The sequence below is a fragment of the Salmo salar genome, chromosome 14 (genome assembly GCF_965601325.2).
Source record: "Salmo salar chromosome 14, fSalSal1, whole genome shotgun sequence".
NCBI classification, from domain to species: domain Eukaryota; kingdom Metazoa; phylum Chordata; class Actinopteri; order Salmoniformes; family Salmonidae; genus Salmo; species Salmo salar.
In genome coordinates, this window is record NC_138304.1 from 105014123 (window position 1) to 105038597 (window position 24475).

General features: G+C 46.1%; 1 protein-coding gene across 1 annotated transcript in view; it reads right to left on the reverse strand.

Moving 5' to 3' along the window:
• Positions 1-24475, reverse strand: part of dlgap3 (discs, large (Drosophila) homolog-associated protein 3) — a 372948-nt gene that overhangs the window by 345640 nt on the left and 2833 nt on the right. The window lies entirely within an intron of this gene.

Consider the following 24475-nt stretch of genomic DNA (forward strand, 5'->3'; position numbering starts at 1 on the left):
CAGGAAGGGACATGTTTCAGGCAGGAAGGGACATGTCTCAGGCAGGAAGGGACATGTCTCAGGTAGGAAGAGACATGTCTTAGGTAGGAAGGGACATGTCTCAGGCAGGAAGGGACATATCTCAGGCAGGAATGGACATGTCTCAGGCAGGAAGGGACATGTCTCAGGCAGGAAGGGACATGTCTCAGGCAGGAAGGGACATGTCTCAGGTAGGAAGGGACATGTCTCAGGTAGGAAGGGACATGTCTCAGGCAGGAAGGGACATGTCTCAGGTAGGAAGGGACATGTCTCAGGTAGGAAGGGACATGTCTCAGGCAGGAAGGGACATGTCTCAGGCAGGAAGGGACATGTCTCAGGCAGGAAGGGACATGTCTCAGGCAGGAAGGGACATGTCTCAGGTAGGAAGGGACATGTCTCAGGTAGGAAGGGACATGTCTCAGGCAGGAAGGGACATGTCTCAGGCAGGAAGGGACATGTCTCAGGTAGGAAGGGACATGTCTCAGGCAGGAAGGGACATGTCTCAGGTAGGAAGGGACATGTCTCAGGCAGGAAGGGACATGTCTCAGGTAGGAAGGGACATGTCTCAGGTAGGAAGGGACATGTCTCAGGCAGGAAGGGACATGTCTCAGGCAGGAAGGGACATGTCTCAGGTAGGAAGGGACATGTCTCAGGCAGGAAGGGACATGTCTCAGGTAGGAAGGGACATGTCTCAGGCAGGAAGAGACATGTCTCAGGTAGGAAGGGACATGTCTCAGGCAGGAAGGGACATGTCTCAGGCAGGAAGGGACATGTCCCAGGCAGGAAGGGACATGTCTCAGGTAGGAAGGGACATGTCTCAGGTAGGAAGGGACATGTCTCAGGTAGGAAGGGACATGTCTCAGGTAGGAAGGGACATGTCTCAGGCAGGAAGGGACATGTCTCAGGTAGGAAGGGACATTTCTCAGGCAGGAAGGGACATGTATCAGGCAGGAAGGGACATGTCTCAGGCAGGAAGGGACATGTCTCAGGCAGGAAGGGACATGTCTCTCAGTTAAGCTTGGGTGGTATATCCTATATGCTGTATACTATATATATATATATATATATATCCTATATATTGTAAACTATATATATATCCTATATACTGTTTACAATATATATATATATATCCTATATACTAGGGTATTTGGAAATAGCCACAGGATGGTTTTTCAATACCTTCAATACATTTTACCAGAAAAAGTAGGCTGGCTACACCGAGAAAAGTATTGACACAAATTAACTACACATCAGTCAGAGATGTCTGCTGATAGAATGATGGAGAACAGTAGCTCCACATCAGTCAGAGAGCTGTCTTCTGATAGAATGTCAATTTGTCAATTCTCATCCGAGATTAGAAACGCAACTGAAGCAGAACATGAGTCTGATGCCAAGCAGAAATTACAATAAGAAGCATTTAAGATCTGCGTTGACAAAAATTAGCAAGATATTTCTGATTCGTTTAGATTATTTTTTCCTGAATGAATAAACAAATCAATTCAGGTATTTAAAGCGACGCCTAAGTTTAACTTGCTAGTTACTTAATTAAACTTTTGTCTCTCGTTCACGTTCACTTGTAAATGTCCGAACTCACCAAAAATGTCATTTCGGTAGCTCCTACCCATATATGCATAACTTTATGAGCTGGAATACCTGTCTTTGAAGAACAAAAAAATCTGTTTGCGCCCATTGGCATATTTAGGTAGCAGCCTCCATAGAAATTCGCTATTACTTGTGCTAATTCTGTTAGCATTCTGTTAATAGACTGGGCTTTTTTTGCGTTTTTTTTAGATGCCACCTTGTGTACCAAACCAGTAGTACACCGTAATACCGTAAATACCAGGAAGAGAGAAGGACGGTATGAAAACCCACCACCCAACCCACCACCCAACGCAAAAACCCAACACCATACCCACCACCCAACGCAAAAACCCACCACCCTACCCTACTATACATCACCCTTCCATGCTACACACCCCCTACTATACATCACCCTTCCATGCTACACACCCCCTACTATACATCACCCTTCCATGCTACACACCCCCTACTATACATCACCCTTCCATGCTACACACCACCCTTCCATGCTACACACCACCCTTCCATGCTATACACCACCCTTCCATACTATACACCACCCTTCCATACTATACACCACCCTTCCATACTACACACCACCCTTCCATACTATACACCACCCTTCCATGCTACACACCACCCTTCCATACTATACACCACCCTTCCATACTACACACCACCCTTCCATACTATACACCAGCCTTCCATGCTACACACCACCCTTCCATACTACACACCACCCTTCCATACTACACACCAACCTTCCATGCTACACACCACCCTTCCATACTACACACCACCCTACTATACACCATTCTTCCAAACTACACACCACCCTTCCATACTATACACCACCCTTCCATGCTACACACCACCCTTCCATGCTATACACCACCCTTCCATACTACACACCACCCTTCCATACTACACACCACCCTTCCATACTACACACCACCCTACTACACACCATTCTTCCATACTACACACCACCCTTCCATACTATACACCACCCTTCCATGCTACACACCACCCTTCCATGCTATACACCACCCTTCCATACTACACACCACCCTTCCATACTACACACCACCCTACTACACACCATTCTTCCATACTACACACCACCCTTCCATACTATACACCACCCTTCCATGCTACACACCACCCTTCCATGCTATAAACCACCCTTCCATACTACACACCACCCTTCCATACTACACACCACCCTTCCATACTATACACCACCCTTCCATGCTACACACCACCCTTCCATGCTATAAACCACCCTTCCATACTACACACCACCCTTCCATACTACACACCACCCTTCCATACTATACACCACCCTTCCATGCTACACACCACCCTTCCATACTATACACCACCCTTCCATACTATACACCACCCTTCCATACTACACACCACCCTTCCATACTATACACCAGCCTTCCATACTACACATCACCCTTCCATACTACACACCAATCTTCCATGCTACACACCACCCTTCCATACTACACACCACCCTACTACACACCATTCTTCCATACTACACTCCACCCTTCCATACTATACACCACCCTTCCATGCTACACACCACCCTTCCATACTATACACCAACCTTCCATACTACGCACCACCCTTCCATACTACACACCACCCTTCCATACTATACACCACCCTTCCATGCTACACACCACCCTTCCATACTACACACCACCCTTCCATACTACACACCACCCTTCCATGCTACACACCACCCTTCCATACTATACACCACCCTTCCATGCTACACACCACCCTTCCATACTACACACCACCCTTCCATACTACACACCACCCTTCCATGCTACACACCACCCTTCCATACTACACACCACCCTACTACACACCACCCTTCCATATTACACACCACCCTTCCATGCTACACACCCCCTACTACACACCACCCTTCCATGCTATACACCACCCTTCCATGCTACACACCACCCTTCCATACTACACACCACCCTTCCATGCTACACACCACCCTTCCATGCTACACACCACCCTTCCATACTACACACCACCCTTCCATACTACACACCACCCTACTACACACCACCCTTCCATACTACACACCACCCTTCCATGCTACACACCACCCTTCCCTACTACACACCACCCTACTACACACCACCCTTCCATGCTACACACCACCCTTCCATACTACACACCACCCTTCCATACTACACACCACCCTACCCTACTACACACCACCCTTCCATACTACACACCACCATACTACACACCACCTACTACAAACCACCCTTCCATGCTACACACCACCCTTCCATGCTACACACCACCCTTCCATACTACATACCACCCTTCCATACTACACACCACCCTACTACACACCACCCTTCTGTACTACACACCACCTACTACACACCACCCTTCCATGCTACACACCACCCTTCCATGCTACACACCACCCTTCCATACTACACACCACCCTTCCATACTACACACCGCCCTACTACACACCACCCTTCCATGCTACACACCACCCTTCCATACTACACACCACCCTACTATACTACACACCACCCTTCCATGCTACACACCACCCTTCCATACTACACACCACCCTACTATACTACACACCACCCTTCCATACTACACACCACCCTACTACACACCACCCTTCCATGCTACACACCACCCTTCCATACTACACACCACCCTTCCATGCTACACACCACCCAACCCAACCCTCAGGCAGGAAGGGACATGTGTCATACTAATCATGGGGGAGAGAAGAACATGAGGAAAAGATGCAAACATGAACACACACACACACACACACACACACACACACACACACACACACACACACAGTCACATTCACATTCACACACACACACACACTAAAACACACATTCACACACATACACACACAGTCTCACACACACACACACAGAAAAACACACACACTCAAGCACACAGAAGCAGTCCAACCCTCCATAAATATATGAAGGAACATGCTTCCTCTTTCTGCTATCTCTCCACATGCAGCTCATCATTTTCCCAGCACTTACCTCGTTAGTCATTCAATCAGGGAGGAAGGAGGGCAACTGACCCAACACACACACACACACACACACACACACACAGGCTGCCTCGCATGGCTGGGGATGGGCTTGGGGTTGATAAGGTGGAAGGGGAGGATTTCATGCCCAATCGCACCAGAGAACAGTACGGTACACTGGGAATATGAGCTGAGCAGAACATACTAACACACTCTCTCACACACACACACACACACACACACACACACACACACACACACACACACACACACAACTAGGAACAGGAGCAGATCAGTAAACATGTTTCCTCCCAGATACGTTACAGCGGTAACCCTCTTTTGACACAACATGGCTGTTACCCTCTTTTGACACAACATGGCTGTTACCCTCTTTTGACACAACATGGCTGTTACCCTCTTTTGACACAAAATGGCTGTTACCCTCTTTTGACACAACATGGCTGTTACCCTCTTTTGACACAAAATGGCTGTTACCCTCTTTTGACACAACATGGCTGTTACCCTCTTTTGACACAAAATGGCTGTTACCCTCTTTTGACACAACATGGCTGTTACCCTCTTTTGACACAACATGGCTGTTACCCTCTTTTGACACAAAATGGCTGTTACCCTCTTTTGACACAAAATGGCTGTTACCCTCTCTTGACACAACATGGCTGTTACCCTCTTTTGACACAACATGGCTGTTACCCTCTTTTGACACAACATGGCTGTTACCCTCTTTTGACACAACATGGCTGTTACCCTCTTTTGACACAAAATGGCTGTTACCCTCTCTTGACACAACATGGCTGTTACCCTCTTTTGACACAAAATGGCTGTTACCCTCTTTTGACACAAAATGGCTGTTACCCTCTCTTGACACAACATGGCTGTTACCCTCTTTTGACACAACATGGCTGTTACCCTCTTTTGACACAACATGGCTGTTACCCTCTTTTGACACAACATGGCTGTTACCCTCTTTTGACACAAAATGGCTGTTACCCTCTCTTGACACAACATGGCTGTTACCCTCTTTTGACACAACATGGCTGTTACCCTCTTTTGACACAACATGGCTGTTACCCTCTTTTGACACAACATGGCTGTTACCCTCTCTTGACACAACATGGCTGTTACCCTCTCTTAACACAACATGGCTGTTACCCTCTTTTGACACAACATGGCTGTTTCTCAGACATATCAACAGATATGTTGTTCTTGATGTAGAGCAGCGATACACAGCAATGTTTAGATGACCTAGATGTCCTGTGTGAATGTGTGTGTGTGTGTGTGTGTGTGTGTGTGTGTGTGTGTGTGTGTGTGTGTGTGTGTGTGTGTGTGTGTGTGTGTGTGTGTGTGTGTGTGTGTGTGTGTGTGTGTGAATGTGTGTGAGTGTGATTGTGTGTGTGTGTGTGTGTGTGTGTGTGTGTGTGTGTGTGTGTGTGAGTGTGTGTGTGTGATTGTGGGTGTGTGTGTGCGCACCACTGTGTGTGTGTCTCTGTAGGAGTATGTTTCGTTATGTTACATCATCGTCTTCAATGCAGTGACGTGTGTGTGTGTGTGTGTGTGTGTGTGTGTGTGTGTGTGTGTGTGTGTGAATACTGAAGCAGGGCTGACACATGGTGTGTTTTTAACGTATTTTAACTTTTATTTTAACGAGGCAAGTCAGTTAAGAACAAATTCTCATTTACAATGACAGCCTAGGAACACTGGGTTAACTGCCTTGTTCAGGGGCAGAACGAGAGATTTTTTTTACCTTGTCAGCTCGAGGGATTCGATCTAGCAACCTCACGGGGAGGAAGACGGAATTCTAAACGTGGTCTATATACGGCAGTAGAGAGAGTCAGCAGTTTTAAGTTCCTAAGCGTCCACATCACTGAGGACTTGACAAGGACCAACTCCACCGCTCGTGTCAAGAGGGCGCAACAGCGTCTCTACTCCCTGAGTCGGCTGAAGAAATGTGGCATGTCGCCCCCCAAATCCTCTCCAAATACCACCGCTGCACCATCGACATGTGTCCTGACCGATTGCATCACGGCCTGGTATGGGAATTGCTCCGTCCACGACTGCATGGCCCTCCCATCCATCCAGGACATCTACTTGAAACACTGCCTGAGGAAGACCCACAGCATCATCAAAGGACCCCACACACCCCAGTCACGAGCTGCTCTCTCCCTTACCACCTGGTTGACGGTATCGAAGCATGAGGTCATCAGGTCATGACGTCATCAGGCTCAGAGACAGTTTCTATCTACAAACCATCAGATTGCTGAACACTTGAACTCGACTGACCACCTGCTCTGATTCTCTGCACCTTAGCGCACATGCACAGACGTGTACACACACACACACACACACACACACACACACACACACACACACACACACACACACACACACACACACACACACACACACACACACTCACACACACACACACACACACACACACACACTTTACGTACATGTTCTTATATTTTAACAGTTCTTATTGTTTCTTATTGTCCAGAAGGAACCTGAAAGTAAGCATTTCATTGGACAATGTATATCACGTGGATCCCGATAGATGTGACTAATAAAACTTGAAACTATTTTATACTGTTCATGTGCAACAAGATCTCACGGTCTAACTTCAGTATTCAACGTTTGTCCAGGGAGGATAAACGTAAGATTTTGACGGTTAAGTTTAGACATAAATTCAGACTGGTTAAAGTAAAGGTTCAGGTAAATGTTAAGGTTAAGGTAAGGGTTAAGGTAAGGGTTATGGTTAGGAATAGAAACAATTCAAATGAGTACCAAGCACTGAGATCAATCCTCGGAGACGGTTAGGGATTGATACCATGGAGACGGTTAGGGATTGATACCATGGAGACAGTTAGGGATTGATACCATGGAGATGGTTAGGGATTGATACCATGGAGACGGTTAGGGTTAGGGATTGATACCATGGAGACGGAGCACAAGGTTTAAGCACTTCCTCTTGCAAGCTGCCAGCCTACTATATGGTAATAGGTGGACAGTTTTAAAGCCCTTTCTCTTACAGAGCCCTCCAAACTCAAACAGACACAGTCAGATAGACACAAACCACCACTATGTCATTTCTCTCTTGTTCTATTGGTTTTCATATCAACTTTATTTTATTGTCCAGACGCCAAAGGCACAATCCCAGTCATATTAGCAACCCATCCTAGTTGTTGCATCGTTAGACAGCTGTCAGGTCCACTGTTTACAACAGTGTTTTCCAAGACCCACTGTTTAGAATGGTGTTATCCCAGGCCCGCTGTTGAGAATGGTGTTATCCCAGGCCCACTGTTTAGAATGGTGTTATCCCAGGCCCACTGTTGAGAATGGTGTTATCCCAGGCCCACTGTTTAGAATGGTGTTATCCCAGGCCCACTGTTGAGAATGGTGTTATCCCAGGCCCACTGTTTAGAATGGTGTTATCCCAGGCCCACTGTTTAGAATGGTGTTATCCCAGGCCCGCTGTTGAGAATGGTGTTATCCCAGGCCCACTGTTTAGAATGGTGTTATCCCAGGCCCGCTGTTGAGAATGGTGTTATCCCAGGCCCACTGTTTAGAATGGTGTTATCCCAGGCCCGCTGTTTAGAATGGTGTTATCCCAGGCCCACTGTTTAGAATGGTGTTATCCCAGGCCCACTGTTTAGAATGGTGTTTCCCAAGGTCCATTGTTTAGAATGGTGTTATCCCAGGCCCGCTGTTGAGAATGGTGTTATCCCAGGCCCACTGTTGAGAATGGTGTTATCCCAGGCCCGCTGTTGAGAATGGTGTTATCCCAGGCCCACTGTTTAGAATGGTGTTATCCCAGGCCCGCTGTTTAGAATGGTGTTATCCCAGGCCCACTGTTTAGAATGGTGTTATCCCAGGCCCACTGTTGAGAATGGTGTTATCCCAGGCCCACTGTTGAGAATGGTGTTATCCCAGGCCCACTGTTTAGAATGGTGTTATCCCAGGCCCACTGTTTAGAATGGTGTTATCCCAGGCCCACTGTTTACAATGGTGTTATCCCAGGCCCACTGTTTAGAATGGTGTTATCCCAGGCCCACTGTTGAGAATGGTGTTATCCCAGGCCCGCTGTTTAGAATGGTGTTATCCCAGGCCCACTGTTTAGAATGGTGTTATCCCAGGCCCGCTGTTGAGAATGGTGTTATCCCAGGCCCGCTGTTGAGAATGGTGTTTCCCAAGGTCCATTGTTTTGAATTTTGGAAAATGTTTAAAAATGTTTTATTGATTGCCTTATTAAATGACTTGCATGTTCTATTTAGATGCATTACCATCTAAATGTGATTTCTGCCATTCTGAGCACCGTGGCTGGATGCCCTAATCAGGTTTATTCACCCAATGCTTATGGGTCTGGTAAAGTTGTCAAATGGCCGGTACATTAAAAACTTCCTGGTCACATTGTCCGGCGCCACATTTTCCTGACACACATACTCTACTACCATGAATAATAATGAAATACATTCCAGGGTTAAAAGCACCCTGCCTGCCCTTTAAACAACTCCACATAATACACAAGATTATGTTTATTGTCATGAATCTTGCTCTGGAGGCAAGAGTGGTTTCCTCCAAACGGGCCAGCTGCAAAGTCAACAATTGATAAATCATAACAATTCATGAAAGCAAAAATAAGCATTTTGGTGATAATTTAAGGTTAGGTGTTAGCAGTGTGGTTCAGGTTAGGGTTAGCGGTGTGGTTAAGGTTAGGGTTAGCAGAGTGGTTAAGGTTAGGGTTAGCAGTGTGGTTAAGGTTAGGGTTAGCAGTGGGGTTAAGGTTAGGGTTAGCAGTGTGGTTAAGGTTAGGGTTAGCAGTGTGGTTCAGGTTAGGGTTAGCAGTGTGGTTAAGGTTAGGGTTGGCAGTGTGGTTAAGGTTAGGGTTGGCAGTGTGGTTAAGGTTAGCAGTGTGGTTAAGGTTAGGGTTAGCAGTGTGGTTAAGGTTAGGGTTAGCAGAGTGGTTAAGGTTAGGGTTAGCAGTGTGGTTAAGGTTAGGGTTAGCAGTGTGGTTAAGGTTAGGGTTAGCAGTGTGGTTAAGGTTAGGGTTAGCAGAGTGGTTAAGGTTAGGGTTGGCAGTGTGGTTAAGGTTAGGGTTAGCAGTGTGGTTAAGGTTAGGGTTAGCAGTGTGGTTAAGGTTAGGGTTAGCAGTGTGGTTAAGGTTAGGGTTAGCAGTGTGGTTAAGGTTAAGGTTAGCAGTGTGGTTAAGGTTAGGGTTAGCAGGGTGGTTAAGGTTAGGGTTAGCAGTGGGGTTAAGGTTAGGGTTGGCAGTGTGGTTAAGGTTAGGGTTGGCAGTGTGGTTAAGGTTAGGGTTAGCAGTGTGGTTAAGGTTAGGGTTAGCAGTGTGGTTAAGGTTAGGGTTAGCATTGTGGTTAAGGTTAGGTTTGAAAAAAAACAGACGAATCTGATATGCACTGGCACAGGCAAAACTTTAAATAAATGGTAAAAACCTAGTATAAAATACCTTAATTAAGAACAGGGGAGGGAAAATAGAAAAAAAGAGTGGGGGGGAAAGAAGGAAAAGAAAAAATATTTATAAACAGATTACCCGGAAGATAAAACCTAGGTTTGCAACCCAAGATGCAATCCCTAAGGGATAGAAGCCAAAACCCAAAGGTCAAGACCACCAACCTGAAATTAGGATGGTCATAAACATACAGGGGTTAAAGTTCGGCACACCAGCTCCAAGAGTTAGGGCCAAACGGGGTGATATAAGGGTCAAGAGGGTATAAGGGTTAGAATTAGATGAGGGGGTATGAAAGTTAGATAAGGGGGTATAAGGGTTAGGGTTAGATAAGAAGGTATAAAGGTTAAGGTTAGATAAAAGGGTATAAGGGTTAAGGTTAGAACTAAGGGGATGTAAAGGTTTAATAAAGAAATATAAAGGGTAAACTGAGGGTTAGATAAGGGGATGTAAAGGTTTGGGTAGGTAAGGGGGTATCAAGGTTAGGGTTAGATAAGCAGGTATAAGGGTTAGGGTTAGATAAGGGGTATAAGGTTAAGGTTAGAGCTAAGGGGATATAAAGGTTACATAAAGGGATACAAAAGGTTAAGGTTAGGATTATAAGGGAGTATAAGGGTTAGGGTTAGATAACGGGGTATCAAGGTTAGGATTAGGTAAGCAGGTGTAAAGGTTAGGGTTAGATAAGGGGATATAAAGGTTAAGATTAGAACTAGAGGGGTATGAGGATTAGATAAAGGGATATGAGGGTTCGGGTAGGGGTTAGGTAAGAAAGGTGCAGAGATTGAGGTGAAAATGGAAAAATAAGGGTTGGGACCTAATAACCAGGGGTTGGGGTTAAAGTTAGGATCAATCTAAGAATCAGGTTTAGATCTAGGGTCTAGGGGTTAAGGTTAGGCATGAGGATCTATAAATTAGGGTAGATAATTAGGATTTTAGAATTAGGGTTGAATATAAGGGTCTAGGATAGGGAATCAGGATTTCGAGGAGTAGAATTTCAGGAGTGGGGAAGGGTTAGGGTTAGGGTTAGCAGTGTGGTTAAGGTTAGGGTTAGCAGTGTGGTTAAGGTTAGGGTTAGCAGTGTGGTTAAGGTTAGGGTTAGCAGTGTGGTTAAGGTTAGGGTTAGCAGTGGGGTTAAGGTTAGGGTTAGCAGTGTGGTTAAGGTTAGGGTTAGCAGTGTGGTTAAGGTTAGGGTTAGCAGTGTGGTTAAGGTTAGCAGTGTGGTTAAGGTTAGGGTTAGCAGTGTGGTTAAGGTTAGGGTTAGCAGTGTGGTTAAGGTTAGGGTTAGCAGTGTGGTTAAGGTTAGGGTTGGCAGTGTGGTTCAGGTTAGGGTTAGCAGAGTGGTTAAGGTTAGGGTTAGCAGTGTGGTTAAGGTTAGGGTTAGCAGTGTGGTTAAGGTTAGGGTTAGCAGTGTGGTTCAGGTTAGGGTTAGCAGTGTGGTTAAGGTTAGGGTTAGCAGTGTGGTTAAGGTTAGGGTTAGCAGTGTGGTTAAGGTTAGGGTTAGCAGAGTGGTTAAGGTTAGGGTTAGCAGTGTGGTTAAGGTTAGGGTTAGCAGTGTGGTTAAGGTTAGGGTTAGCAGTGTGGTTAAGGTTAGCAGTGTGGTTAAGGTTAGGGTTAGCAGTGTGGTTAAGGTTAGCAGTGTGGTTAAGGTTAGGGTTAGCAGTGTGGTTAAGGTTAGGGTTAGCAGTGTGGTTAAGGTTAGGGTTAGCAGTGTGGTTAAGGTTAGGGTTAGCAGAGTGGTTAAGGTTAGGGTTAGCAGTGTGGTTAAGGTTAGGGTTAGCAGTGTGGTTAAGGTTAGCAGTGTGGTTAAGGTTAGCAGTGTGGTTAAGGTTAGGGTTAGCAGTGTGGTTAAGGTTAGGGTTAGCAGTGTGGTTAAGGTTAGGGTTAGCAGTGTGGTTAAGGTTAGGGTTAGCAGTGTGGTTAAGGTTAGGGTTAGCAGGGTGGTTAAGGTTAGGGTTAGCAGTGTGGTTAAGGTTAGGGTTGGCAGTGTGGTTAAGGTTAGGGTTAGCAGTGTGGTTAAGGTTAGGGTTAGCAGTGTGGTTAAGGTTAGGGTTAGCAGTGTGGTTAAGGTTAGGGTTAGCAGTGTGGTTAAGGTTAGGGTTAGCAGTGTGGTTAAGGTTAGGGTTAGCAGTGTGGTTAAGGTTAGGGTTAGCAGAGTGGTTAAGGTTAGGGTTAGCAGTGTGGTTAAGGTTAGCAGTGTGGTTAAGGTTAGGGTTAGCAGAGTGGTTAAGGTTAGGGTTAGCAGGGTGGTTAAGGTTAGGGTTGGCAGTGTGGTTCAGGTTAGGGTTAGCAGTGTGGTTAAGGTTAGGGTTGGCAGTGTGGTTAAGGTTAGGGTTAGCAGTGTGGTTCAGGTTAGGGTTAGCAGAGTGGTTAAGGTTAGGGTTAGCAGTGTGGTTAAGGTTAGGGTTAGCAGTGTGGTTAAGGTTAGGGTTAGCAGTGTGGTTAAGGTTAGGGTTAGCAGAGTGGTTAAGGTTAGGGTTAGCAGTGTGGTTAAGGTTAGGGTTAGCAGTGTGGTTAAGGTTAGGGTTAGCAGTGTGGTTAAGGTTAGGGTTAGCAGTGTGGTTAAGGTTAGGGTTAGCAGTGTGGTTAAGGTTAGGGTTAGCAGTGTGGTTAAGGTTAGGGTTAGCAGTGTGGTTAAGGTTAGGGTTAGCAGTGTGGTTAAGGTTAGGGTTAGCAGTGTGGTTAAGGTTAGGGTTAGCAGTGTGGTTAAGGTTAGGGTTAGGTTTAAAATTAGAATTGATGACTTTGTGTCTGTACCTGCTAGTGACCTCTCTGTAGAGCTGCCTCCAGGGCAAGATTCATGACAATAAATGCCAACCTGCACATAAAAACCGGGGTACCATCCCAAATGGCACCCATAGGGCTCTGGTCAGAAGTGTACTATATAGGGACTAGGGTGACATAGGGCTCTGGTCAGAAGTGTACTACATAGGGACTAGGGTGACATAGGGCTCTGGTCAGAAGTGTACTACATAGGTACTAGGGTGACAAAGGGCTCTGGTCAGAAGTGTACTACATAGGGACTAGGGTGACATAGGGCTCTGGTCAGAAGTGTACTATATAGAGACTAGGGTGACATAGGGCTCTGGTCAGAAGTGTTCTACATAGAGACTAGGGTGACATAGGGCTCTGGTCAGAAGTGTACTACATAGGGACTAGGGTGACATAGGGCTCTAGTCAGAAGTGTACTATATAGGGACTAGGGTGACATAGGGCTCTGGTCACAAGTGTACTACATAGGGACTAGGCTGACATAGGGCTCTGGTCAGAAGTGTACTACATAGGGACTAGGGTGACATAGGGCTCTGGTCAGAAGTGTACTACATAGGGACTAGGGTGACATAGGGCTCTAGTCAGAAGTGTACTACATAGGGACTAGGGTGACATAGGGCTCTGGTCAGAAGTGTACTACATAGGGACTAGGGTGACATAGGGCTCTAGTCAGAAGTGTGGGTTCTGCATAATTAAAGCATTGATGTTCTACTGACAATAAAACTGTGCGTTGCGAAGGAAGAACCTCATTACCATGCCAACGTGATGGGGTGTTAGGTCATGTATTTTCAATTTTGCTTCACTGACTGACACCTTGTAAACAAACCGAAGCAATGCAACTGGAGGAAGGCTTCTCATGACATATGGAGATTTTGGGTCCTTGAAAAGCTTTCTTCATAAGTAATATGATGAACATGTTACTGCCATATTTCTTGCATATCTATATCCTATAGAGCTGGACACCCCCCCCCCCCCCCCATTGAGCATATCTTTATCCTATAGTGCAGGACACCACCCCCCCCATCGAGCATATCTATATCCTATAGTGCTGGACACCCCCCCCCCCCCCCCCCCATCGAGCATATCTATATCCTATAGTGCTGGACACACCCCCCATCGAGCATATCTAAATCCTATAGTGCTGGACACCCCCCCCCCCCCCCCCATCGAGCATATCTATATCCTATAATGCAGGACCCCCCTATCGAGCATATCTATATCCTATAGTACAGGACACCCCCCCCCCCCATCGAGCATATCTATATCCTATAGTGCAGGACACCCCCCCCCCCATCGAGCATATCTATATCCTATAGTGCAGGACACCCCCCAGTCGAGCATATCTATATCCTATAGTGCAGGACACCCCCCCCCCCATCGAGCATATCTATATCCTATAGTGCAGGACACCCCCCCATCGAGCATATCTATATCCTATAGTGCTGGACACCCTCCCCTCCCACCCTCATCGAGCATATCTTTATCCTATAGTGCAGGACACCCCCCCATCGAGCATATCTATATCCTATAGTGCAGGACACCCCCCCCCCATCGAGCATAACTATATCCTATAGTGCAGGACACCCCCCATCGAGCATATCTATACCCTATAGTGCTGGACACCCCCCCCCCATCGAGCATATCTATATCCTATAGAGCTGGACACCCCCCCATCGAGCATATCTATACCCTATAGTGCTGGACACCCCCCCCCCCATCGAGCATATCTATATCCTATAGAGCTGGACACCCCCCCATCGAGCATATCTATATCCTATAGTGCTGGACACCCCCCCCATCGAGCATATCTATATCCTATAGTGCAGGACACCCCCCCCCCCCCCCCATCGAGCATATCTATATCCTATAGTGCTGGACACCCCCCCCCCCCCATCGAGCATATCTATATCCTATAGTGCAGGACCCCCCCATCGAGCATATGTATATCCTATAGAGCTGGACACCCCCCCCCCCCCCCATCGAGCATATCTATATCCTATAGTGCTGGACACCCCCCCGTCGAGCATATCTATATCCTATAGTGCAGGACACCCCCCCCCCCCATCGAGCATATCTATATCCTATAGTGCAGGACACTCCCCCCCCATCAAGCATATCTATATCCTATAGTGCAGGACACCCCCCCACTACCCCCAATCGAGCACATCTATATCCTATAATGCAGGACACCCACCCCACACCCCCCCATCGAGCATATCGATATCCTATAGTGCTGGACAACCCCCCCCCCTCCCCCATCGAGCATATCTATATCCTATAGTGCAGGACACCCCCCCATCGAACATATCTATATCCTATAGTGCTGGACACCCCCCCCCCCCCCCCCCTCCCATCGAGCATATCTATATCCTATAGTGCAGGACACCCCCCCATCGAGCATATCTATATCCTATAGTGCAGGACACCCCCCCATCGAGCATATCTATATCCTATAGTGCAGGACCCCCCCCATCGAGCATATGTATATCCTATAGAGCTGGACACCCCCCCCCCCCCCATCGAGCATATCTATATCCTATAGTGCAGGACACCCCCCCCCCCCCATCGTGCACATCTATATCCTATAGTGCAGGACACCCACCCCACAGCCCCCCATCGAGCATATCTATATCCTATAGTGCTGGACAACCCCCCCCCCCCCCTCCCCCATCGAGCATATCTATATCCTATAGTGCAGGACACCCCCCCATCGAGCATATCTATATCCTATAGTGCTGGACACCCCCCCCCCCCCCCATCGAGCATATCTATATCCTATAGTGCAGGACACCCCCCCATCGAGCATATCTATATCCTATAGTGCAGGACACCCCCCCCCCCCCCCATCGAGCATATGTAATGGTGTTTCCTCTCTCCAGCGTATCCGTCATCCCGCGTGTAAAGGAAGACTACAGACTAAAGCACCTTAATCATGTACACATTGACAGAGCATTATTACCCAGCTCTTTATGTGACCATGAAAAAGAATTAAGGCAATTTCGAGAGGAGAGCAGAGACGCCAAAAATGAGCCCGGCAGTAAATGTGCTCTAATCCGTCACTCACTCCACAATCAACCTGACTCTCTCTGTGAACTGAACGTTACGTTCTTGGAGGAGAAAACCTATTAGGATATAAGCCTACTGTACTATATATAGATGGCTGTAACCAAACAGAATGGGGATACAGGCAAACTGTGCCCACATTGGCCTGTTGTATAAACTCTACATCATTAGAAATAGAATACTAAGATTAAGTCGGTCCGTCTCAGCCAACTGGGACGTGACCATTCAACTCAATTCCCTTAGAGACTGTCCGTCTTAGCCAACTGGGATGTGACCATTCAACTCAATTACCTTAGAGACTGTCCGTCTTAGCAAACTGGGACGTGACCATTCAATTCAATTCCCTTAGAGACTGTCCGTCTTAGCCAACTGGGATGTGACCATTCAATTCAATTCCCTTAGAGACTGTCCGTCTTAGCCAACTGGGATGTGACCATTCAACTCAATTCCCTTAGAGACTGTCTGTCTTAGCCATGACCATTCAATTCAATTCCCTTAGAGACTGTCCGTCTTAGCCAACGGGGATGTGACCATTCAACTCAATTCCCTTAGAGACTGTCCGTCTTAGCCAACTGGGACGTGACCATTCAACTCAATTCCCTTAGAGACTGTCCGTCTTAGCCAACTGGGACGTGACCATTCAACTCAATTCCCTTAGAGACTGTCTGTCTTAGCCATGACCATTCAACTCAATTCCCTTAGAGACTGTACATCTTAGCCAACTGGGACGTGACCATTCAACTCAATTCCCTTAGAGACTGTCCGTCTTAGCCATGACCATTCAACTCATTTCCCTTAGAGCCTGTCCGTCTTAGCCAACTGGGATGTGACCATTCAACTCAATTCTCTTAGAGACTGTCCGTCTTAGCCAACTGGAATGTGACCATTCAACTCAATTCCCTTAGAGACTGTCCGTCTTAGCCAACTGGGACGTGACCATTCAACTCAATTCCCTTAGAGACTGTCCGTCTTAGCCATGACCATTCAACTCAATTCCCTTAGAGACTGTCCGTCTTAGCCATGACCATTCAACTCAATTCCCTTAGAGACTGTCCGTCTTAGCCAACTGGGACGTCACCATTCAACTCAATTCCCTTAGAGACTGTCGGTCTTAGCCAACTGGGAAATGACCATTCAACTCAATTCCCTTAGAGACTGTCCGTCTTCGCCAACTGGGATGTGACCTTTCAACTCAATTCCCTTAGAGACTGTCCATCTTAGCCAACTGGGATGTGACCATTCAACTCAATTCCCTTAGAGACTGTCTGTCTTAGCCATGACCATTCAACTCAATTCCCTTAGAGACTGTCCGTCTTAGCCAACTGGGACGTGACCATTCAACTCAATTCCCTTAGAGACTGTCCGTCTTAGCCATGACCATTCAATTCAATTCCCTTAGAGACTGTCCGTCTTAGCCAACGGGGATGTGACCATTCAACTCAATTCCCTTAGAGACTGTCCGTCTTAGCCAAATGGGACGTGACCATTCAACTCAATTCCCTTAGAGACTGTCCATCTTAGCCAACTGGGACGTGACCATTCAACTCAATTCCCTTAGAGACTGTCCCTCTTAGCCAACTGGGACGTGACCATTCAACTCAATTCCCTTAGAGACTGTCTGTCTTAGCCATGACCATTCAACTCAGTTCCCTTAGAGACTGTCCATCTTAGCCAACTGGGACGTGACCATTCAACTCAATTCCCTTAGAGACTGTCCGTCTTAGCCATGACCATTCAACTCATTTCCCTTAGAGCCTGTCCGTCTTAGCCAACTGGGATGTGACCATTCAACTCAATTCTCTTAGAGACTGTCCGTCTTAGCCAACTGGAATGTGACCATTCAACTCAATTCCCTTAGAGACTGTCCGTCTCAGCCAACTGGGACGTGACCATTCAACTCAATTCCCTTAGAGACTGTCCGTCTTAGCCAACTGGGACGTCACCATTCAACTCAATTCCCTTAGAGACTGTCGGTCTTAGCCAACTGGGAAATGACCATTCAACTCAATTCCCTTAGAGACTGTCCGTCTTCGCCAACTGGGATGTGACCTTTCAACTCAATTCCCTTAGAGACTGTCCATCTTAGCCAACTGGGATGTGACCATTCAACTCAATTTCCTTAGAGACTGTCTGTCTTAGCCATGACCATTCAACTCAATTCCCTTAGAGACTGTCCGTCTTAGCCAACTGGGACGTGACCATTCAACTCAATTCCCTTAGAGACTGTCCGTCTTAGCCATGACCATTCAACTCAATTCCCTTAGAGACTGTCTGTCTTAGCCATGACCATTCAACTCAATTCCCTTAGAGACTGTCCGTCTTAGCCAACTGGGACGTGACCTTTCAACTCAATTTCCTTAGAGACTGTCCGTCTTAGCCAACTGGGACATGACCATTCAATTCAATTCCCTTAGAGACTGTCCGTCTTAGCCAACTGGGACGTGACCATTCAACTCAATTCCCTTAGAGACTGTCCGTCTTAGCCAACTGGGAAGAGACCATTCAACTCAATTCCCTTAGAGACTGTCCGTCTTAGCCAACTGGGACGTGACCATTCAACTCAATTCCCTTAGAGACTGTCCGTCTTAGCCAACTGGGATGTGACCATTCAACTCAATTCCCTTAGAGACTGTCCGTCTTAGCCATGACCATTCAACTCAATTCCCTTAGAGACTGTCCGTCTTAGCCAACTGGGATGTGGAGATAGGGCCTTGACTAGTCTATGACCAATACAGTGCTATACAGAAGCCATACCACTACTACACTGGTATATAGACACCATGATACTACACTCGTACATAGACACCATGATACTACACTGGTATATAGACACCATGATACTACACTGGTATATAGACACCATGATACTACACTGGTATATAGACACCATGATACTACACTGGTATATAGACACCATGATACTACACTGGTATATAGACACCATGATACTACACTGGTATATAGACACTATGATACTACACTGGTATATAGACACCATGATACTATACTGGTATATAGACACCATGATACTACACTGGTATATAGACACCATGATACTACACTGGTATATAGACACCATGATACTACACTGGTATATAGACACCATGACACTACACTGGTATATAGACACCATGATACTACACTGGTATATAGACACCATGATACTATACTGGTATATAGACACCATGATACTACACTGGTATATAGACACCATGACACTACACTGGTATATAGACACCATGACACTACACTGGTATATAGACACCATGATACTACACTGGTATATAGACACCATGACACTACACTGGTATATAGACACCATGACACTACACTGGTATATAGACACCATGATACTACACTGGTATATAGACACCATGACACTACACTGGTATATAGACACCATGACACTACACTGGTATATAGACACCATGATACTACACTGGTATATAGACACCATGACACTATACTGGTATATAGACACCATGATACTATACTGGTATATAGACACCATGATACTACACTGGTATATAGACACCATGACACTACACTGGTATATAGACACCATGACACTACACTGGTATATAGACACCATGATACTACACTGGTATATAGACACCATGACACTATACTGGTATATAGACACCATGATACTATACTGGTATATAGACACCATGACACTATACTGGTATATAGACACCATGATACTATACTGGTATATAGACACCATGACACTATACTGGTATATAGACACCATGCTACTATACTGGTATATAGACACCATGACACTACACTGGTATATAGACACCATGACACTACACTGGTATATAGACACCATGATACTATACTGGTATATAGACACCATGACACTATACTGGTATATAGACACCATGATACTATACTGGTATATAGACACCATGACACTACACTGGTATATAGACACCATGATACTATACTGGTATATAGACACCATGACACTATACTGGTATATAGACACCATGACACTACACTGGTATATAGACACCATGATACTACACTGGTATATAGACACCATGACACTACACTGGTATATAGACACCATGACACTACACTGGTATATAGACACCATGATACTATACTGGTATATAGACACCATGATACTACACTGGTATATAGACACCATGACACTACACTGGTATATAGACACTATGATACTGTATTCGTATCTGCGTTGTCCTCTTTGACAGAGAAAAAACAGAGTGGAAAAGTGAATCAACCCACTCACACAGACCCCTCCCTAGTGGATCTACTTTCCCCACTCACACAGACCCCTCGCTAGTGGATCTACTTTCCCCACTCACACAGACCCCTCCCTAGTGGATCTACTTTCCCCACTCACACAGACCCCTCGCTAGTGGATCTACTTTCCCCACTCACACAGACCCCTCCCTAGTGAACCTACTTTCCCCACTCACACAGACCCCTCCCTAGTGGATCTACTTTCCCCACTCACACAGACCCCTCGCTAGTGGATCTACTTTCCCCACTCTACTGTATATGATTGAGCTTGTCTCCATTGGAAACCAGCCTCCAAGCCAGCTGCCCTCACTCACTCTGCTCCGGGCTCGCAGATACAATTCACACCCTGACTAGACCAGCCACGTTGGGTGCGCGAGCGTTACAAAATACATTTACACATATGTGTTGTTCAATAATATCATCCAAACTGCTCGGGCGCGTCAAACGAGTGTCTGCGTAGTCAGGCGCTAAAAATCGAACTTGGTTCTATATGAGATACTCCACGCGCTGAAAGTCCTCTCCTTATTACAAATCAGGAAGTTACAAACCCACATGGATGCTTGAAACACCAAAAATAAAAAAAAGAGAGATTAATGAAAGATAAGTAAATAAAAACTAACTACGTTTCTCTTTTTATCTGTGAATTAATCGTCGGAGTAGAGAAACACAAGATGTCGTATGACTCTGGGTAACATTTCTACAAAGACCCTGTCATGTAAAAAAAAAAAAACAATGTTCATCTCCCAGAACAAACTGCTAGCAACAGCTATCTAGCTTAATGTCCATGAATGTTTCACGTGTGTTTCGACCTGCCTGTCTGTCTGTCTGTCTGTCTGTCTGTCTGTCTGTCTGTCTGTCTGTCTGTCTGTCTGTCTGTCTGTCTGTCTGTCTGTCTGTCTGTCTGTCTGTCTGTCTGTCTGCCTGATCAGAAAAGCATTGAGCTGTTGTGTGTGTGCGTCGTGTTGCCGCCTTTCCCTCCAACCCAAACAAATATATTATAAAATACATAGAATATACTGTTAAAGGTGTTATCCGTGCTTCTACACCTGCATTGTTTGGGGTTTTAGGCTGGGTTTCTGTACAGCACTTTGTGACATCAGCTGATGTAAGATGGGCTATATAAATACATTTGATTTGATTTGATTGATTGATTGAGCAGGTTTATAGAATATACTGTTAAAGGTGTTAAGCAGGTTTATAGAATATACTGTTAAAGGTGTTAAGCAGGTTTATAGAATATACTGTTAAAGGTGTTAAGCAGGTTTATAGAATATACTGTTAAAGGTGTTAAGCAGGTTTATAGAATATACTGTTAAAGGTGTTAAGCAGGTTTATAGAATGTACTGTTAAAGGTGTTAAGCAGGTTTATAGAATATACTGTTAAAGGTGTTAAGCAGTTTTATAGAATATACTGTTAAAGGTGTCAAACTCATTCCACGGAGGGCAGAGTGTCTGAGGGTTTTCTCTCCTCCCTTGTACTTGATTGATGAACTAAGGTCACTAATTAGCAAGGAACTCCCCTAACCTGGTTACTAATTAGCAAGGAACTCCCCTAACCTGGTTACTAATTAGTAAGGAACTCCCCTAACCTGGTTACTAATTAGCAAGGAACTCCCCTAACCTGGTTACTAATTAGTAAGGAACTCAACCTAACCTGGTTACTAATTAGTAAGGAACTCCCCTAACCTGGTTACTAATTAGTAAGGAACTCAACCTAACCTGGTTACTAATTAGTAAGGAACTCCCCTAACCTGGTTACTAATTAGCAAGGAACTCCCCTAACCTGGTTACTAATTAGTAAGGAACTCCCCTAACCTGGTTACTAATTAGTAAGGAACTCCCCTAACCTGGTTACTAATTAGTAAGGAACTCCCCTAACCTGGTTACTAATTAGTAAGGAACTCAACCTAACCTGGTTACTAATTAGTAAGGAACTCAACCTAACCTGGTTACTAATTAGTAAGGAACTCCCCTAACCTGGTTACTAATTAGTAAGGAACTCCCCTAACCTGGTTACTAATTAGTAAGGAACTCAACCTAACCTGGTTACTAATTAGTAAGGAACTCAACCTAACCTGGTTACTAATTAGTAAGGAACTCAACCTAACCTAGTTGTCCAGGTCTTCATTGAAAGAAAAATAAAAAAACTCAGCAGACTCTGCCCTTAGTTTGACACCCCTGGTGTTTAGGATGAACTCGAATTCAGGAGAGAGGACCAGACTTGAATGTAACACAATGCAGCACCCTAGCAACACTTAACTAGTTTCCTTGACCGCAGCTCCCTAGCAACTCTTAACTAGTTTCCTTGACTGCAGCACCCTAGCAACACTTAACTAGTTTCCTTGACTGCAGCTCCCTAGCAACACTTAACTAGTTTCCTTGACTGCAGCTCCCTAGCAACACTTAACTAGTTTCCTTGACTGCAGCTCCCTAGCAACACTTAACTAGTTTCCTTGACCGCAGCTCCTCAAACAAGCTCCAGCTGCTACTAACCATGAATCAGACTCCACACGTTCTCACTCTTCTCAATTACCACTACCACCCTATTTAAACAAAATAGTCACTCCTCCTCTCTGTTTTGTATCGCATCTCTTCACCTTTCTCTACCTTCACCCCAGCAGCTAAACTACCACGACCTGATTACCTTCACCCCAGCAGCCAAACTACCACGGTTTGATTACCTTCACCATAGCAGCCAAACTACCACGACCTGATTACCTTCACCCCAGCAGCTAAACTACCACGACCTGATTACCTTCACCATAGCAGCTAAACTACCACGACCTGATTACCTTCACCCCAGCAGCCAAACTACCACGGCCTGATTACCTTCACCCCAGCAGCCAAACTACCACGGCCTGATTACCTTCACCATAGCAGCCAAACTACCACAACCTGATTACCTTCACCCCAGCAGCCAAACTACCACGACCTGATTACCTTCACCCCAGCAGCTAAACTACCACGACCTGATTACCTTCACCATAGCAGCCAAACTACCACAACCTGATTACCTTCACCCCAGCAGCCAAACTACCACGGTTTGATTATCTTCACCATAGCAGCCAAACTACCACAACCTGATTACCTTCACCATAGCAGCCAAACTACCACGGCCTGATTACCTTCACCCCAGCAGCCAAACTACCACAACCTGATTACCTTCACCATAGCAGCCAAACTACCACGGCCTGATTACCTTCACCCCAGCAGCCAAACTACCACAACCTGATTACCTTCACCATAGCAGCCAAACTACCACGGCCTGATTACCTTCACCCCAGCAGCTAAACTACCACGACCTGATTACCTTCACCCCAGCAGCCAAACTACCACAACCTGATTATCTTCACCCCAGCAGCCAAACTACCACGGTTTGATTACCTTCACCCCAGCAGCCAAACTACCACGACCTGATTACCTTCACCCCAGCAGCTAAACTACCACGACCTGATTACCTTCACCATAGCAGCCAAACTACCACGGCCTGATTACCTTCACCCCAGCAGCCAAACTACCACGGCCTGATTACCTTCACCCCAGCAGCTAAACTACCACGACCTGATTACCTTCACCATAGCAGCCAAACTACCACGGCCTGATTACCTTCACCCCAGCAGCCAAACTACCACGACCTGATTACCTTCACCATAGCAGCCAAACTACCACGGCCTGATTACCTTCACCCCAGCAGCCAAACTACCACAACCTGATTACCTTCACCATAGCAGCCAAACTACCACGGCCTGATTACCTTCACCCCAGCAGCTAAACTACCACGACCTGATTACCTTCACCCCAGCAGCCAAACTACCACAACCTGATTATCTTCACCCCAGCAGCCAAACTACCACGGTTTGATTACCTTCACCCCAGCAGCCAAACTACCACGACCTGATTACCTTCACCCCAGCAGCTAAACTACCACGACCTGATTACCTTCACCATAGCAGCCAAACTACCACGGCCTGATTACCTTCACCCCAGCAGCCAAACTACCACGGCCTGATTACCTTCACCCCAGCAGCTAAACTACCACGACCTGATTACCTTCACCATAGCAGCCAAACTACCACGGCCTGATTACCTTCACCCCAGCAGCCAAACTACCACGACCTGATTACCTTCACCATAGCAGCCCTTGGCTTCATCCGGTCCATTCTCATTTCCTCCACTGAATCCTCATTCTAACATCCAGTCCTCATTAAAGTCCCGTG